At 43.9% G+C, this 20,350-nt stretch overlaps 1 long non-coding RNA gene across 1 annotated transcript in view; it reads right to left on the bottom strand.

The window, feature by feature from the left end:
* The window catches only part of LOC122923118, a 78,516-nt gene extending 59,834 nt beyond the window's left edge, over positions 1-18,682 (bottom strand). Inside the window, exon 1 of the long non-coding RNA XR_006387231.1 lies at positions 18,217-18,682. This is a non-coding gene — a long non-coding RNA (uncharacterized LOC122923118). The remainder of the gene's footprint in view (positions 1-18,216) is intronic.
* Between the last annotated feature and the right edge of the window lie 1,668 nt (positions 18,683-20,350).

A 20,350-nucleotide genomic window follows, 5' to 3' on the forward strand; every position in this document is an offset into this window, starting at 1 on the left:
CATGCCAACTAAGCATGTTGTCAGAGGAACCCATCGACTCCTGGCTGGGGGTGTCTTATTTCAGTTGAGATGATGTTGAAGACCAAGTCAACCATTCAAAACACAACCACTGGATGACACTGGCAGTTCTGGTCTGTTGCTGCGACTGCTGCTACTGCCCCCCTTCTTCTTATGCTGCTACTTCTGCCAGCTCCAGATTTTTTTTGCCACTGCCCATTCCCTTGGAAAGCACTGGCACCTATCTGTTGGACATACTGTACAGTAACAGTAACAGTAAGTGTAAAATACCAGTAGTATTAGACCGCTTTCTAACTTCAATTAGAGAATTAAGGCCTAATAGAATTACTTATCTATAACACAAGGTGTAAAACTAAATATTTCACCCCGATATTTCACCCAAATTACAGAAACAAAGCCTAAAGGAATTATGTTTAAAACAATGTGAACACCCCAAAATCAGTAGTATTAAACCCTATTTCAACCCAATTACAGAAACAAGGCCTAATGGAATTATCTATGTATAAAACAATGTGAACACAACAATATCAGTAGTATTAGAACACTATTTGATCCCAATTACAGAATTAAGGCCTAATGGTATTACTTATGTATAAAACAATGTGAACACCCCAAAATCAGTTGTATTAGACCCAATTTCAACCCAATTAAAGAAACAAGAGTAATAGTGGCTCCTCCAGATTATTCCCTGGAGTGGTGCTCTTGTCTGAGGTGGTTCACCTAACCACTGATGGGTATGTAATTAATAGAAGTAAGAAAAGTCGACAGGCAGTTTTTGTTAAAATGCTAATTTTTATTCATTAAAAAAATTATTAAAAAATATTGGATTTTTTTTTATTTGTTTGATGTTGGGATGGGGGATGTGTGGTGTGATCTGGGTAATTGAAAGGTGTGACCTAAAAATATTATTCCGGTGTGGGGGGCTTAGGTTGTGTGTAGTGCTGGTATTGTCACCCAAGGTAGTGAGGTACCGTAATAATGTCTAATCGTTGGGAGTAAATAATCGAAAAGTGTAAAAAATGTTGAAAAATATAATCGATGCAAAATATGAACATAAATCGATACTAAATATCGTGATGGAATAAAGAAAAAATGTAGAAAAATATAAAATATAAGGATAAGGATCCAATAATGTCCAAGAAATTGTCCAAAAGGTTTAGGATAAAAATATGTGTATTGAGAATTAAAAATTAAAACAGAGCTGACAAAAGGGTTGGAAGTTAGTCCAGTATCGTTAAATAGTCTTTGCAGGTATAATAGCGTGCGTAAATACAGGCAAAATTTGTCTCCCGTCAGAACAACCGGTTAGTTGTATAAAGTTTGCTTTTGGTTTATTGCTGGTGGCGTCCCACACAGCAATTGTTTGTACTCACCCTACGGTCCGAGTTGGATACCTGTTTTGGTAGAGCGGTAGCCGGTGCGATCTTCCTGACGGTTTGTTCGTACACCCTGCATGTCGCTCGCTTTTTCTTGCTGGATCGGCGTCTGGTAGAGCGGTAGCCGGTGCGATCTTCTTGGCGGTTTGTTCGTGCACGCTGTATGTTGCGCGCTTTTTCCTGCTGGATCGGCGTCTCACGTGATCTACCACGTGGTTGTTGGCCGTTCAGTTGGTGATTTTTTTCTTCGTATACCTCGTATATATTCGCAAAGAATTTTTTATGTAGTTGCGATGGTCTGAGGTCCTTTTAGCAAAGGCGTGGGTTTTGGTGGGTAGTCGCACCATCATTTTGCAGCGCACAGAAAAAAACCTCCTAGGCTGTGAGCTGTGCGCTGAGATTGGCCAGCGCTGCAGCCTATGAGAAGGAGACGCCCACAGGACAAGGGCAGACACCGCCTACTATAACTTAGAGAGTGAATATACCGGAGGGCATAACAGGAGAATGGAGCGGCACCCGGGGATAATAGTAAGTGCAGTGAGATCCCCGGGGGCCGCTCTCCATGGCAGCATACTTCGTTCACAATGTTTTTCAAGGTGAAAGGTCCTCTTTAAGTGTGCTACAGGCATAAATGTCTTGGTGTGTGCATTGCTTGTTTCCTATGTGTGATTGGTGTGTGCTATTTATGTTCTATGTATCAGTGCTGTATGTGCAGCATGTGACTTCTGCATCAGTGGCATGTGAGCCATGTATAAGTGTCTTAAGTGCAGGATATCCAAATATGTGTAACTTCTGCCACATGTATGTTTGTGAATTTTGCTGTGAAAGTCTGCCATCATACTTCATCTTTAATATTTCTGTTGTCACTGTAAGTGCTCATGAACACGACCGTTGGATGTTTTGCAGTCCGCAAATTGCGGATCCGCAAAACATGGATACCGGGTGTGTGCATTCCACATTATGCGGAACAGAACAGCCGGCCTCTAATAGAACAGTCCTATCCTTGTCTGTAATGCCGACAATAATAGGACTTGTTCTATCATTTTGCAGAACGGCCATGCGGACATACAGACACAGAATGCACACAGTCATTTTTATTTTGAGCTCTCCATAAAATCCAGCCTGGAATCACAGTGAGAGACAGACTTAGAACGACAGCAACAAGCAGAAAGGAAAGCACTTCTATTTAACCACCTCAGCTCCCCTAGCTTAAACCCCCTTAATGACCAGACTACTTTTTACAATTCTGCACTACACTACTTTCACCGTTTATTGCTCGGTCATGCAACTTACCACCCAAATTCATTTTTCCTCCTTTTCTTCTCACTAATAGAGCTTTCATTTGGTGGTATTTCATTGCTGCTGACATTTTAACTTTTTTTGTTATTAATCGAAATCTACCGAAATTTTTGCCAAAAAATGACATTTTTCACTTTTAGTTGTAAAATTGTTTTAAAAAAACTACATTTCTATATAAATTTTTCTCTAAATTTATTGTTCTACATGTCTTTGATAAAAAAAAATGAAATAATTGTATATTTATTGGTTTGCGCAAAAGTTATAGCGTTTACAAACTATGGTACAAAAATGTGATCTTCCGCATTTTGAAGCAGCTCTGACTTTCTGAGCACCTGTCATGTTTCCTGAGGTTCTACAATGGCCAGACAGTAGAAAAAAAAAAAAATGACCCCATTTCGGAAATTAGACACCCTAAGGTATTCGCTGATGGGCATAGTGAGTTCATAGAAGTTTTTATTTTTTGTCACGAGTTAGCGGAAAATTATGATTTTTTCTTTTTTTCTTACAAAGTCTCATATTCCACTAACTTGTGACAAAAAAATAAAAACTTCCATGAACTCACTATGCCCATCACGAAATACCTTGGGGTGTCTTCTTTCCAAAATGGGGTCACTTGTGGGGTAGTTATACTGCCCTGGCATTTTAGGGGTACTAATGCGTGAGAAGTAGTTTGAAATCCAAATGTGTAAAAAATGCCCTGTGAAATCTTAAAGGTGCTCTTTAGAATTTGGGCCCCTTTGCCCACCTAGGCTGCAAAAAAGTGTCACACATGTGGTATCGTCGTACTCAGGAGAAGTAGGGCAGTGTGTTTTGGGGTGTCAATTTCCGCTAACTTGTTCCCAAAAAAATTAAAATCTTCTATGAACTCGCCATGCCCCTCAAAAGTGATCTTTTTATAGCGCCGCAGCAATTTTACGGTGTTTTTGCAGTGATCAGAAAAAAAAAATTCTGTCACTGCGGTGGGGCGGACTGAACGCAAGTGTGCGCACAAGATCAGGCCTGATCGGGCGAACACTGCGTTTTTTGTAGAGCCTATAGAACATGTCCTATTCTTGTCCGCAATTGTGGACAAGAAAAGGCATTTTCTATATAGTTCTGGCAATGTGCGGATCTGCAAAATGCGGAAAGAACATTGCCGGTGTCTGTGTTTTGTGGATCCGCGGTATCCTTACAGGGGGGGTGATCAATGACAAGGGGGTGATCAGGGAGTCTATATGGGGTGATCACCCCCGTGTAAGGCTCCATTCAGACGTCCGTATGTGTTTTGCGGATCCGTGGATCCGTAAAAACACATACGGACGTCTGAATGGAGTCTTACAGGGGTGTGATCAATGACAGGGCAGTTATCAGGGAGTCTATATGGGGTGATCACCCCCCTGTCATTGATCACTCCCCTGTAAGGCTCTATTCAGACGTCCGTATTTGTTTTGCGGATCCGCGGATCCACCAAACACATACGGACGTCTGAATGGAGCCTTACAGGGGTGTGATCAATGACAGGGGGGTGATCAGGGAGTCTATTTGGGGTGATAAGGGGTTAATAAGGGGTTAAATAAGTGACAGGGGTGTGTGTAGTGTAGTGGTGTTTGGTGCTACTTTACAGAGCTGCCTGTGTCCTCTGGTGGTCGATCCAAGCAAAAGGGACCACCAGAGGACCAGGTAGCAGGTATAATAGACGCTGTTACCGCTGGCAGGCTGTATATCCACTGGTTTACCTGCCGATCCTGTGAACGCGCGTTCACAGGAAATCTCGCAAGAGGACGCGCCGGCGTATCCAGGAGGAATTACAGGGCCGCCGCCAGGACGCGATCCTGCGTACGGCGGTCCTGTAGTGGTTAATATTGCTGACATAGCAGAGCTCAGTGAGTACACCACAGATTCAGCAGAGAGAAGTTTGTTTTGTAGAAGTTGTTTGCCTGCCAAAGTCCTGCTAAAACTTGCTGGGAACCAAGGCAAGTTCTGTCGATTGTTTGGATTATCATTTATGCAAAGTAAAGCAACTGTTGAACTTCCATACAACCAAGTTTGGACTCAACTTTATTTCTACACTACCCAAGTTAACTACCTATTTGCACTGCTTCGGACCACATTATGTCTGGGTCCCACGGATATCCAGGTAGGAACACCGTGACACGTGTATTTAACAGCTACAGAGATTCTAGGCCACCCTGCACCACTCTGGCAATCCTACCTCTGGGTACCAACATTACCATTTACAAAAGGGAGCCTTGTGCTTCCGCTGCTTAACTGCAGCTGGCGTCATGTTTAGTTGCTCTATAAGAGGGACATATTTCTTTTTTTATATAATTCTCTTTTTATTATATTATCAACAAGATAAATCATACACTTACAAATACTTTAGTACTTTTGAAAAAGGGACATACCAGTACAACTGGTCAGTAAAGCATTACATCGCAAGTCACAAATATAACCTATATCATATTTAAGCAAATGGTCTTCCAACCTGACTTATCATGCATTGTGAGATATATACGATTTACATACATTTGTTAATTCAAAAGTTATGCAGTGAAAATCGCTTCACAAATAAGGAACATAGAACACTGAGTCATAGAACATAAAATAAAATAAAAAGTCGAGTACGTTCACTCCAATAGAAGCTATTTCTTATAACTTATGGCCAGAAGCACTATAATATATTTTAACTTGGGCTCACAATCTTCCTGCTCAAACATATACTTATCCCCATAAGTGATATGTAATATGTCTTTCAACTGAATCTTCCCGTATTATCCCACTAGAAGAACTCACAGTTCACCCACCCCATCTCCCCCCCAGAAGGGGGGAAGAGGAGTAGGGGAAGAACAAGAACCCCAGTACACTCAACCAGGTTGTATTTATCCTAGTTGTTGTGCTTCAATATGCAACCTCCATGGTCTCCAAGTGTTTAGAAAACCTTGTCTATTATGGTTTTTCCAGCTCGCTAACTCCTCCATTCTACATATGTGGTTCATTTTTTTGTACCAAAATTGATATACTAGGTGGTTCAAGGTTTCTCCACAGTGTAGGGATGAGTAATTTGGCCGCCGCAATCATATGTGTCTGTAAGTTATCTCTATGGGGAATAAATTTGCCTTCTGGTTTCCATATTAAAACTAGGGGAGCAGTAAGTGATAAATGTCCTGGGCAGATCTTATTCATGGTATCTTCCACTAATTTCCAAAACTGCCTAATTTTCGGGCAATACCACCATATGTGGGAAAGGCTACCTAGTCCCTCTAGGCATCTCCAGCATTCACTCGAATTGCTAATGTGAATTTTGTATAGAAATTCAGGTGTACGATACCATCTAGTGAGGATTTTAATTGAATTCTCTTGCACCTTTACACATCTAGAGAATCCATGTGAAAGTGTCATAATAAAGGATCTGCTCGAGTCATCTAAGCTGATACCTAATTCTTTTTCCCAATCTCCCAGGTAGGAAGGAGCCGAGTCTCCTCTTTTTTCTAAGATCTGACGGTATATTAGTGATAGGCCCTTAGTTGGTAATTTTGGTAGTAGTACCATGGTCTCCAACCAAGAGGGATCAACCTTCTGTAGGCAATTAGAAGAATGAAACTTCCTACATGTAACTTCAAAATCCCATTTCTGTATATCCGAACCAACTCTCGGTGGTTCACTTCTGAGAGATTTATAGAAATCAGAGGTGGAAGTTAACTTCAATAGATCTCCTATTCTGATCTCAGACACTGAGTCCCAAACTGGGTTAGTCTCCATCACCTTGTCCGAGAGAGCATAGGGTAATACATCAAGAGGCATAACCGGGGATAAGCCACCCCTACTAAGATTCAGTGCAGGTGACTTCTGGCACTCCTTAATCGTGCCAATGGTAATGACACTTATGAGTCCCAGTGGACCTAGAGAAGGGGTTTTGTGCCATAGCAGATGTACACCTTGCTTCCCTAATATTTCTCTTTCCATACGCACATGCAGGGGAGGTTCTTACCGTCTAGCTAAAGCTAACCATCTCTCTAAATGAATAGCCTGTACATACGCATACATGTCAGGTAATGAGATCCCTCCATGTTTCTTTTTCCTGGTGAGCAGGGAGTAAGGTAGCCTAGCTTTCTTATTAGCCCATAAAAATTTACCCATAATAGACCTTATTTTGTCCAGAAAGGATCTAGGTATCTCTATTGGGGGGGAGCGTAACAGATATAGCAGTTGTGGCAGAATATATGTGGTTATAACATGTTTCCTGCCTATCCAGGAAATCCTGTGTTTCAGGGGTTTATTTAGAAACACTTGGATTTTTGCTATTAATGGTGAGTAGTTTAGGTGAAACAGATGGCCAGGATTGGCTGATATCATCACTCCCAAATACTTTATTGCTGTGGGTGGCCACTTGAAGGGGGACATATCCTTCAACTTTCTCATTTGTGTGGGAGTCAAAGAAACTCCAATGGCCTCAGATTTCTCTAGATTAATTTTAAAATTGGAGATTTCCCCAAAGACACGGAAGGTATCTAGTATATGTTTCATGGCCTCAGTAGGATTGGTGACCATTAGTAGTAAGTCGTCAGCAAATGCCGCCATCTTATGCGAATCGCCCTTCAGCTGGATTCCTCTAATATCAGGGTTTTGCCTAAATTTCAGTAGTAATGTTTCCAGCACTAATATAAACAAAGATGGTAAAAGGGGGCATCCCTGTCTAGTACCATTCCTGATAGTAAAGGGATCTGACATGGTTCCGTTTACTAAAATGCGAGCTGTGGGAGCTGAATACAGGGAGAAAATAGCATTGACAAATATCTCTGGGAAACGAAACGCTAACAATGTACGGCCATCCAACTCTATCGAATGCCTTTTCGGCATCTGTCTCCAGTAAAACCAGAGGCATATTTTTCTTTCTGGCATAACAGACCGCATTCACCACTCGACTAATGTTGTGCCTACCTTCTCTGCCCTGTACAAATCCTACCTGTTCCTCCCCCACAAGTCCAGGTAGCAAACCAGCCACTCGATGACTCAGCAGTTTAGCCCACCATTTTAAATCCGTATTAAGCAGTGAAATTGGGCAATAGCTACCACATGCTTCAGGATCTTTTCCTTCTTTGGATATAATAGTGATGGTCGCCGCCTGGGCCTGCGGAGGAAGGACTGAGCCACTGATGAGAGAATTGCACAGTTTAGTGAAATGCGGTATTAGTATATCTGCAAATTTCTTGTAATATACAATGGGGAGGCCATCCGGCCCTGGGCTTTTCCCAGTAGGGATGCTTTGAAGAACTTTAGTAACTTCCTCCTCCGTAAACGGTCTCAACAGGTCTGTCTTATCATTGGTCGACAAAGTAGGCACATTAACCCCTTAGTGACCACCCATACGTGTTTTTACGGCGGTCACTAAGGGGCCTTAGGCTGGGCCGCCGCGTTTTTACGGAGGCCCGGTCTAAGCGCTGCACGGATCCCCCGTGCAGCGGGGAGCACGGACCCGGCTCTCACATGAGAGCCGGGACCCTGCTCTAACAGCCCGGACCGGCAGGAGTGCCGATCCGGGCTGTTTAACCCTTTACATGCCGGGCGCAATGGCGCCCGCTGCATGTAAAGTAGTGACAGAGGGAGCGGACTCCCTCTGTCTCCCATCAGCATCCCGAAAATAAGATCGCGGGGTGCTGATGTGTTCGGAAGCTTACCTTGCTTCCGATCAGGGCCCCGAGCCTGTCTTCCGTTATCCCCAGCAGGCTGTACCTCTCTGGCGCAGCCTGCTGGTCAAGGTTTGAATAGCATTGCTATTGAAATGTAATGCCTTATAGAGATAATGCATTACATTTTAAAAGCAATCAAAATACTGTATATTATAGTCCCCTTGTGGGACTTTTAAGTAGTAAATTTTTTTTTTTTAAATACACATTTATTAAATAAAAAAATTCCATAAAATAAAAAAATATGCTTTTTTTTCCATTGAAAATACGCTTTTCAATGAAAAAAATTGCTAAAAGAAAATATCCCCCATATGTTTGGTATTGCCGCGTCCGTAACGACCCGGGCTACATAAATATTACATAAATTATCCCTTATGGTGAACGCTGTAGGAAAAAAAAAAAAAAAAGACTGAATTTTTAATTTATTCTTAGTTTCCACCGAAAAAAACGTAATAACAAGCGATCCAAAAGCGCCATTTACTCCAAAATGATACCAATGAAAAATACAAGTTGTCCCTCAAAAATCAAGCCCTCACACAACTCCATAGAAAAAGAAAAAAAAAGTTATGGGTCTTGTGAAGTGGCAATGCAAAATCATTTTTTGGGTTAATAAAAGGGGTTTTATTGGAAAAAAAAGTAGTAAAACGTAAAAAAAATTATAAGTATTTAGTATCACTGTAATCATACTGACCCAGAGAATAAAGATATTATGTTATTTGTACCGAAAAATGAACACCGTAAAATTTATAATGTAAAAACGCAGTGGCAGTATTGCTATTTTCCCTCATCTCCCTCCCAGAAAGAGTTAATAAAAGTTAATCAGAAAGTTATGTGTACCCCAAAATGGTGCCAAAAAAACTTAAAAACTACAACTTGTCCCGTAAAAAACAAGCCCTCATAAAGCTATATAGACGAAAAAATAAAAAAGTTATAGCTCTTGGAACGAGACCATTAAAAAAGGAAGAAAAACGCTTGGTCATAAAGGCCCAAACAGGCTTGGTCACTAAGGGGTTAATAGAGTCCAAAAAGTCATTGATTCTATTCTGCAGAGATATATTATCCCTAGTGTCTGTCCCGCCTTCGCTCTCAATATTATATAGCGAAGTATAAAACGTGCAAAATTCCCTTGCTATTGCTGGAGTAGCAGTTAATCTATGTCCTTCTTTGGACTTGACTGCCTGGATAAAGGACCTCTGCCTCTGGGATTTTAACAGATTTGTCATTAATTTGGATCCTTTGTCACCGTGCGAGTAGTATTTGAAACGCAGAGCTTGAAGTATTTTAGCAGATTTTATGTTCAGTTTATCTTTAAGTTGTGACCTTAAGGATTTCAGTTGTTTCAATTCCTCATCTGTCTGATCTGTTTTATGAAGCTTTTCTAGTGTGGAAATTTGCAAGAGCAGAGAATTTATTATCTGTGTCCTCTGTCTTTTAACTTTGGAGCCTAAGCTAATAAATTCCCCCCTTACTACTGCCTTATGGGCTTCCCACAAAATCGGGCACGTTATCTGCGGGGACTCATTTAGACTAAAATAATCCATTAGTATTTTATTGACCTTGTCCTTGTGTTCTTTTTCTTCTAACAAGGTCGAGTTAAGCCTCCATGTCCAGGACTTCTGCAGTGTCCCAGGGGGTCAGTAGTGTATGCTGGGCTTTGTAGTGCAGATTGACTCACTAACCTGGGATCCACTGTCGTCTTCAATTGGGGCAAATACTGGAACAGGCAGGTATTTAAAAGTTCGTGACGCCAGTGTCAATTAAACGGTGACACGCCGTGTATGGTATGGTGGAAGAATGAAGCAAGCATAGGGTAGCCAACAAAAACTGGAATTTTACTGAATATCAGCGATAATAATACATGGACGCAGTTGGAAGCGCCGTTCCATGAAAGACAGTTGGTTTTCCATAAGAATACAGGTGGTTCTTGGAAGTACAGAATGGCCGGTCTTAGCAATGTTTTATACAGAGTGTTGATTACAGGAGATGCAGTACAGGCGGCTTGCACACTATTCCTGACTGGTCCTGAAACATGTGACTTTCTCTCCAAGGTCTAATGCCCTTTATCTGGCGTACCCTTGAAGCTGTCCTTATCTAGTACCTCCTCTGTTATCTTGAGTACCTCTTGCTTTATCTGATCAGCCTCTGTGGTACTCTGTGTCTTGGCTGGTGGCTTGCTTATGCTGTTTCAGCTAAACGGATGATGACTCAGGACGGGAACCTTTTCCTTGGATCCGGAACCCGGTTACAGGGCCTTTACTACCCTCTCCTAGTCGGCAGGCTTCAGGCCTGCTCTGCTCTCACAGGCCCATAGCCTGGCCTTCACTCAGACACAGGATCATCTCTGACCTCTGCTCCCACTGTCTGTCTCCTCTCCCACTACTTCCTGACTGGGCCTTATATAACCTAGGGTTCCCTAGCTCCCTCTAGTGACTCAGAGCTGGAATGACACCCTAGCCGGCCTGCACATGCACGTTTCACAGTAACAGGAAAATACATAGCAGTACATCGACAAGATATTCTATACCAACCTCCCCATAAATACAGGGGGAACGACAGTACCCAAGTGACCCTTCTGTAGTGACGGGGTATTACTCTCCCGTACACTACATACCCCGCTGCTTTAAGCTGAGTACGACCTCGTACTCCATCAGGGCCCGCCCAACTGGAATCATTACCTGAAATAGAGAAGACACATGCATACATACATATATGTCAATTACACTCATATCAGACCCAATTGGCAAAGGTGAAGTCTGGTGACAAGGGGCGTCGTTCTCTTTTTCCCAGGATAGTAAGTGGAACGGGGGCGCTGACCTGGCACAGCGGATGTTTAAAGAACCAGGATAGTCCATGACAATAAATAAGTCCATAATAAAATTAACCTCTCAGAGGCTTGCACATAGGAAGTCCATCTCTGGGCACATAGACGTGAATAAAAAAACGGTTACTAAATACTGTCAGCAGCACATATATAAAATGACAATACAGGACTCTGACAATACCAGGGCCATGTTATCCTGGCAAGTCCTGCTTACCCTTTAAAATAGTGCTGACATAAAAATGTCTTTTCAACCTGAAATGGGGGTAAAAAGGGAAAAACAGTGCAAACTAAGGCACAACTGGGATCATAGCAGCAAACCGGATGTCCCAAACACAACAAGGGCAGCTGGAAGCAGTGGTATACAGTGGCACCATTATTCAGTTAGAATGCCACCGGCCGTGTGTAACTGGCAGCGAGCTTCACCAGCTCTGCCAACTGGAGGGACAAAACGGCCATTAGGGAGACGGACATGAGGAAAGGAGTACTCACAGGCGAGTGTCATATTCTTCCTCTGATGACGAGTCGATGTACGGAACTTGCAGCAACTGTTCTGGCAAGGCCGGCCACATCTGGAAACCATCTCCTCTGACAATCTTTAGAGGGGGAGGCTTGTCCTTCATTGCCTCCATTTCGGCATCCGTCCTAGGAAACGGGATCCACTGCACGCCTCCTGCGTACCCGAGGTCCTCCACCCAGTAAACTCTTTTGCGTAGGGCCTCTATGTCAGCCTTGGTGCAGGTCATCGGCGCTACCGGAGGTCCGGTGACAGTGGCCTCTGGGGTAACGGTGGCAGCCGCTGCTAGACGTCGGGCCTCAGCACATTCTTCCGCCCGCTGGCAGCTGTCCAGCCTCTCTCTCTCCTCTTCTCTCACTGGGTGCAGCGACGACACTGGCTCCTCCCACACACTGGGCCGGTCTACCTCCATCTGAGGCCCGCCTCCCAGGCGTAACTCACCAAGGAACTCAGCCACGTCATCACTCCTCAAGGTGGGTGGCGCTCCAGGGCAATCATCTCCTCCTTCTTGGAAGGTTTTGGCGCCAAATATTCGCGCCTCTGCACATCCTGATGGCGCAGTAAAAAGCCTCATGGCGTCAGCGGCCATTTTAGATGTCCTGATGCTGCGATTCACTGACAGCAAGCAGGATGATGAAAAGTCCAATAAAACACAGTCCACAAATGCGATTTTCACTCTGGGGGTAGCGCAACACAGTACAGCGTCTCTGATTCCTCCCAGGCACAATTGTAATCCACAGATTAGGAATAAAGGTTACAGTCTTTGTAAAACGGTGGTGGAATAGTTAAAGCACACAGTTCACACTTCTCTGCACTTCAGAAGTATGCGAATCCTGTTCGTGACGCCAAAAAGAGCGATGCAGTGTCCCAGGGGGTCAGTAGTGTATGCTGGGCTTTGTAGTGCAGATTGACTCACTAACCTGGGATCCACTGTCGTCTTCAATTGGGGCAAATACTGGAACAGGCAGGTATTTAAAAGTTTGTGACGCCAGTGTCAATTAAACGGTGACACGCCGTGTATGGTATGGTGGAAGAATGAAGCAAGCATAGGGTAGCCAACAAAAACTGGAACTTTACTGAATATCAGCGATAATAATACATGGACGCAGTTGGAAGCGCCGTTCCATGAAAGACAGTTGGTTTTCCATAAGAATACAGGTGGTTCTTGGAAGTACAGAATGGCCGGTCTTAGCAATGTTTTATACAGAGTGTTGATTACAGGAGATGCAGTACAGGCGGCTTGCACACTATTCCTGACTGGTCCTGAAACATGTGACTTTCTCTCCAAGGTCTAATGCCCTTTATCTGGCGTACCCTTGAAGCTGTCCTTATCTAGTACCTCCTCTGTTATCTTGAGTACCTCTTGCTTTATCTGATCGGCCTCTGTGGTACTCTGTGTCTTGGCTGGTGGCTTGCTTATGCTGTTTCAGCTAAACGGATGATGACTCAGGAGGGGAACCTTTTCCTTGGATCCGGAACCCGGTTACAGGGCCTTTACTACCCTCTCCTAGTCGGCAGGCTTCAGGCCTGCTCTGCTCTCACAGGCCCATAGCCTGGCCTTCACTCAGACACAGGATCATCTCTGACCTCTGCTCCCACTGTCTGTCTCCTCTCCCACTACTTCCTGACTGGGCCTTATATAACCTAGGGTTCCCTAGCTCCCTCTAGTGACTCAGAGCTGGAATGACACCCTAGCCGGCCTGCACATGCACGTTTCACAGTAACAGGAAAATACATAGCAGTACATCGACAAGATATTCTATACCAACCTCCCCATAAATACAGGGGGAACGACAGTACCCAAGTGACCCTTCTGTAGTGACGGGGTATTACTCTCCCGTACACTACACTTCCCTGGCATGTCTTTGATTTGCAGCTTCAAAATCACAGGGGCATGATCCGAAATCGTGATAGATCCTATGGAAGTCCCTTTGATTGCAGGTATAGCAATATTGGATAAAAATATATAGTCCAGGTGCTGATAAGAGCCATGGACCTTAGAAAAGAAGGTGAAGTCTCTGACTTCAGGATGAAATAATCTCCATACATCGGATAAATTCACCTCCGCCAAAGCAATCTGTAATCTACGTTTTTGTTTTTCTGAAATTTGAGGTATGGCAGATGTGGAGTCCATCCCATGGTCTAGTGTGAGATTAAAATCCCCACCCAATATCAAGATCCCTTCTGTGAAAGTTTTCAAGGATTCTAGCATCTGAATAAGCCATTTAACTTGTCCCTTATTAGGGGCATATATAGCGGCTATAGTGATCATTGAGTTTAGGACTTTCCCTTTTATAAACAGGAATCTTCCATTAGGATCTATCAACTTTGCTGTCACCTGAAATGGGAGGTTTTTGCTGAAACCAATAGAGATACCTCTTGATGCCGAGGAGTGGGTGGCATGATGCCAGTCTGGAAAGTGTTTACTAGTCATATTGGGGACATGGTCATGTCGGTAGTGCGTTTCTTGTAAAAGCACAATATCAGGGTTTTCTTTCCTAAGGGTGTGGTAAACCTGACTGCGTTTCTGTGGAATGTTCATTCCATTCACATTTAGTTAGTAAATTGTGATGTGTGCCATATCAATGGGATTTAAGGCCTGTACTACTTTTAAATCTGGCGTTCGTGAATCTTAAAGCTCGACTAAACTAAACCAAAAGACAATAAAACAAATATCAACAGAGTAAAAGGGCTTATTAGCCCCATGGGCGCTACATAGCGCAATAGAGCAATGACATGTTTAAGGTAAGAGATTGGGGGAGGGGACATAGGTAGAGACTACTAGAAAAATCTAGATGTACCACTCACCCGACCTCTTAAATATTAGCAATCAAACTGACCGATAACTTAACCCTGTTAGCCTTTGCTTCCGACAGGCGGCTTAAAGGGACACTGACAGGCCCAATTAGCATATTTAGGTATATATATGTCAGTAAAGGTCTTCTAAAGTCTATTAAAATCATCTAAGTAGCCCCCCTGTCCACCTTATAAATACCGAAATATAAAGTTTTATAACCTGCTTCTCCGGTCACCAATCTGCCCAAGGGGCGGCGTTTGATGTCAAAATGCGCCCAGCCAGCCGCTCCCAACTGCCTTTCTGAAGCCCCGCCCAGCTCATCAATATTCACTTCGCTGGGCGGCGGCTACAACTCTCCCGACTCACGATCCTGCGCATGGCCCATTCAATCCTCTGGGCACGTCCTCCGTCCAATCTTCAGCGCATGCGCCCGGCCGGGGTCACATCGCGCCTGCGTACAGAGCGCTGCAGCCTCTGCTTTATGCGCATGCGCCGGGCACTTGAGTCGGGAGAGTTGTAGCCGCCGCCAAGCTAAGTGAATATTGATGAGCTGGGCGGGGCTTCAGAACGGCAGTTGGGAGCAGCTGGCTGGGCGCATTTTAACATGAAACGCCGCCCCTTGGGCAGACAAGCAGGTTATAAAACTTTATATTTCGGTATTTATAAGGTGGACAGGGGGGCTACTTAGATGATTTTAATAGACTTTAGAAGACCTGTACTGACATATATATACCTAAATATGCTAATTGGGCCTGTCAGTGTCCCTTTAAAGAGACAGGGAAGATGTCATTACCCATCTCCCCAATATCTTCAGTAAGCTCAAACAGCAAAACCGCACTCTCGGCTCCAAAGTAATATCATGTAGAGCATAAGTATAGTGTGCTTGGAATAGCAATCATCAACACTAATAAACAGTAGAAACAACGAGTTTCAATCGCTATAGTGTATACTTATAAAATAGTGAGAGATAATGGCGCTCACTGAATCAACCACAGCGAGAGAGTTTGAACCTGGGCTCTCTAGCATCAACATGGAGCAAATCAGTCCCCTGTCAGTGTCTTCTTCTTGGTGTGCTTTTGCTTAGACATAGCTTGCCAGGGTGGTCGTGCCACAAGCTTTGGTAATTTCTCCATGTTGGCAGACGGGAGCCAGGACGGTATGTCCAGAGGGGATATCTCCAGGGCCTCCCACATCTTGGAGAGATCATCAGGATGGCGGATAATTATCTGCCTGCCGTTGATTGTGGTGCTAAGTCCAAAGGGGAAAAGCCACCTCATAGGCAGCTTCCTCTCCCTCAACGCAGCTGTAAGGGGTTTCAACGCCTTGCGTTTTGCTAGGGTGCTAGCTGCTAAGTCCTGAAACAACAGGATTTTGTTCCCCTCATAGATTATTTCTTCTCTCTCCCTTGCCGCTTTGAGAACCGCCACTGTGTCAAGATAATTCAAGAGGGCACAGACTGTATGTCTTGGTGGGTCGCTTGCAGCAGGCTTAGGCCTAAGCGCCCTGTGCGCCCTTTCGATGGTGATAACCTCAGCCCGCTCTTCTCCCACCAGTATGGCAAATATCTGACGGGGCACAGGAGCTAGCGTCATCCGACTCTATGTCCAGAGCCGCGGCAGTTTCTTCAGCCGCCGCCATCTTTCCCCTCACTGCTGGAGACGCCGTCTTCTTATAGATGTATTTATTCAAGTCTCCATGCGACTTTTTCACTTTGGTCGATTGGATGACCTCTCCACCTCTCTCCTTGTTGAGTTTGCCCATTTTTAATTCGGTCAGGGCTGTAAAAAAGGCTTTTGGTCGGGTGCTATGGTGAGGAGCTCAGCGCTCACACGTCTTCCACCATGCTCAGTTGGCTCCGCCCCCCCTCAATTAGAGGGACATATTTCGTAGAAACCTCCTAAGGGGCGAGGGATACCCCAGACGCTGAACCCATGGGCCCTTTGCAGACTAATCCCACCTTCTAATGATAAAATCCGAGACTCTTACACAAAATATTTTGATCAAAACACATCTGGGCCCACCTACCCAGGGCCACGGTGGTCTCAGGTCAGGCAGATCCTACTTTATACCTACCTATGCTGTTGTGCATCTATGTTTAGGAGCACAGACCCTGCACATAGTGTGTTGCTCCTGGTTACCTCTGTGTGCATCAGCAACCAATGAGAGGAGGAGCACACACACAGATATATGTACCACTTAATCAAGGTCACACCAGTTGGCGAATTTATTTGCACAAGACGTAATTGCAGTGATGAGGTATTGTTCTATAGTGAAAGTAAAATCATCACTGCACGTCTTTTGTCCAGGTGTTACCCGATGTGGAAGATCTTGAGGGCACAGGGAATAGCACATAGGAAAGTACGCAGGGATTTATTATTTGGAAAAAACACATCCACTAATAAATATAAAAATAAACAACTGCCAACTCTGGTTCTTACGTACAGTAATCAGTTCCACCAAATCCGAGAATCAATCTCAAAGTGCATTTCTCTTTTATTCGAAGATCAAATACTATATAAATTATTGAGAGATGGACACAGGGTGGTCTCAAGACGACCTCCGTCTCTTGCGACTTCCCTGTCTCCCTCTCTTTTCACTTCTTCACCCAAACAAAAGTGTAAACAAACTTGGTTAAAATATACCGGATTTACACGATGCGGTAGTCATCCTTGCAGAGCCTGCGGCTATGTTGTCCCTCAAAAGACTTTCCATGACTCTGCTGAAAACAGCCATTTTCCTATCAGGTCGTACATCAATTGTAATTCCACTGGAGTGGTTTATGTGATTGAATGTCTAGAATGCAGACTCCTATATGTGGGTTGTACAATACGGAAATTCAAATCCAGACTATTGGAGCATCTGAACTATATCACAAATAGCGCATATGTGAATATTACAAATGCGGCCAAACATTTTATTACCTCCCACAACTGAAGTCTTCATACTTTTTCTGCTTATGCAATAGAACGGGTTTTTCTCCCACAAAAAGGAGGGGATTTAAAAAGATTAATCTCACAAAGAGAAGCTTTCTGGATTTTAAGGCTAAACACTAGACATCCTACAGGTTTAAATCTAAGGAAAGAATTAATGTACATTTATTGAGAAGAAAACAATCTCTCAACCTGTACAAGTTGTAGCCATGTATTTATATGTTTGTTCTTATAGGAGGTTTTTTTGTTATAGACCTAGGTTCAGACACTGCGTGAATACAGGGAATGAATATATGCTGACACAGTGCCTGTGAAGATAATTACCTAGTCTAAGCAACATCATATTGTCTTTTAATATGTATTAGACTTTTTTTTTTTTTATATATTAGAAGTAAAAACAGATGGCCGTTCTACCTACAATCAATCCACTCCATTATTTACACCTGAACTCAGTTACTTCTCCAGTAATTGGGGGATGGTAAATTACAAAGCTTATAAAGAAGCGGAGCACTTGAGGTAGCACGCCAGTCATGAGTAAGAACTTTTATTTGTTCGAAATGCCTTGACTGTAACTGGATATGTGAAGATTTGTGTTATTGACGTTGTATTATCCACTACTGGAAATAAACCATCACTCAAGAATCGCAGGTGCTCACCGGAGAGGGGATGGCGTGATGACGTGAACACGTCACGTTTCGCTCTCCCCCGCTGGCCTCCTCCCTCCATGCTCCACGCTGCGATGCTGTTACCACCCCTTTCAGCTGCCCTGGAGTGTCGGGGTTCTTGCGATCTACTTACCGGCCTGGCTGCTGGCTGTTGGCTGCCTCCGCTTCCTCTCGGCTCCTGGTTCCTGCCGCTGGCGTGCTCCTCTCTGTTCCTGGGTTTTGACCCGCCTGGACTTTCTGTCTCCCTCCTCGGCTGGTTCCTCTCCTCTGTGGTGCGTGGTGTGTGTCCGGACTCGGTCGCTCTGCTCAGCTGTTCACTGGCTTGCTGGTTTGTTTGCTGCTTGCTCCCTCTGCTGGTGATCGGTGGGATTTTCTGTCTGAAGATTTTCTGTCTGCAGTCTTTTTTTCTTGAAGCGGCCACTTGGACCATCTGCTTATCTGTCATCCGGATCTTCGCCATCCTGAAGATCAGTGAGGACCCCCGTCCCCCTTCTTTGGGCCACATGAGAAAATAATTAACTGTGACTTTACTGTTATTCGGCTAAGCTTTCCGGTTGTACAGAGGCGGAATTTGGTTGTCCCCCTTCCCTTTGCAGTGTTGGAGAGGGAGGGATAGAGGGGTGAATAGAGGGGAAAGAGAGGAAAGGAAAGGGCTAAAAAGAGAAGTAAAAAGGGAGGAATAGGAGAAGAGGAGAAAGAAGTAAAGGGGATATAAAGAAGAGTATAACCTAAAATAAAAGAAGGTAAAGAAAGAGGGGGAAAGGAGAGAAGGGGGAAAAAAAAGGAAAAAGAATGGCCCCAAAACGACGGTCGATTGACTCCTCTGTAACAAAGTCGGGTTCCAAGACCCCAGAGAATAAAATTGATAAGTTTTTGAAGTCGCCCTTTCTAAATGAAAAGAACTCAGCTAAAACAAAACTCTCTGCTAATCTGAAGAAATCTGTTAAAACTCCCCAACTGATGAACTTTCCGAGGACAGTTCAGCGGAGGTAGATCAGGGAGTAGGGGGGGAAGGTCTCTCTGCATAGATGCGAACCGAACATGACCCTTCCGTTCTGGACAAAATTCTCTCTGCCGTGGAGAACAATGGCACCTTAGTGCAAGAGATGTCCACTCAATTAGGGTCTGTGCAGAGCGACATTTCTCTAATAAGAGAGAACCTGGTAAAGATCCGCGATCGAGTCCTTAATGTGGAAAAAACAGTGGACTCTTTGCAAACTGATATTGATATGTTAAAATCTAAAACTTTGTTTCTTGCTTCAGAAAATCAAGCACTACAAAATAAGTTAGAGGACTTTGAAAATAGGTCAAGGCGAAACAATGTCCGCATAATTGGCTTCCCAGAGGGAGCGGAAGGCCGACATTTAGAGGAACAACTTAAAGATGTGGTCTTGCATAACCTTGGTAGTGACTATTTTTCCTCTATGTTTAAAATAGAAAGAGCCCATCGAATCCCAGGAGGGAAACCTATTCCAGGGAGGCCGCCGCGTGCAATTTTAATGAAATGATTATCATCCGTCGATAGAGATATGATACTGAAAAGAGCAAGAGAATGTACTCCCATTAAATATCAGGGTACTAAGTTGCTCTTTTTTCCTGACTTTGCTCGGCAGACTCAGGAAAAAAGAAGAAATTTCATAGAGATAAAGAAGGCCTGGCGTCTAAGGAGATTAAATATTCCCTACAGTATCCAGCGAAACTAAGAGTGATCCATAACGGGACTTCTCTTTTTTTTGAAACACCACAGCAAGTGTTACATTGGATGGAGCAAAGGGGTATTTGAAATTGTGCACTACTATGATTGAAGCGTTGGAGGGGAGATGGGGCGGGGGAGGGGGAGAATGGCCTGAGGTTAGAGGTTCGCTGACTGGGCGGATCAACAGAGAGGGGGGATGGGAGGGAAGGGGGAGAGGGAACCCACCTTGCAGGCTTGTTTTTTTTTTTTTTTTATGTGATTGATGTCTACTAGAATTGTATCCTGGAATGTCAGAGGGCTCGGGGAAAGGGTCAAAAGGCAAGCTATTATGGATGCACTAAAAAGGTATCTCCCAGCAATTATTTGTATAGTAGAAACTCATCTTACTAAAGAAACCGTGTCCCGTCTGACAATGGGATGGTATTCTCAATCTTACCACTCCACTTTTAGTAGCTCCTCGAGGGGTGTCTCAGTTCTGATTCATAATTCAGTGGATTTTATTCTTATAGAACCTCATATAGATGACCAGGGTAGATTTATCTTTTTGCATGGTAAGCTGCACGGGTACAGC

Source organism: Bufo gargarizans, unplaced genomic scaffold (genome assembly GCF_014858855.1).
Source record: "Bufo gargarizans isolate SCDJY-AF-19 unplaced genomic scaffold, ASM1485885v1 original_scaffold_1212_pilon, whole genome shotgun sequence".
In the NCBI taxonomy this organism is placed as follows: Eukaryota; Metazoa; Chordata; class Amphibia; order Anura; family Bufonidae; genus Bufo; species Bufo gargarizans.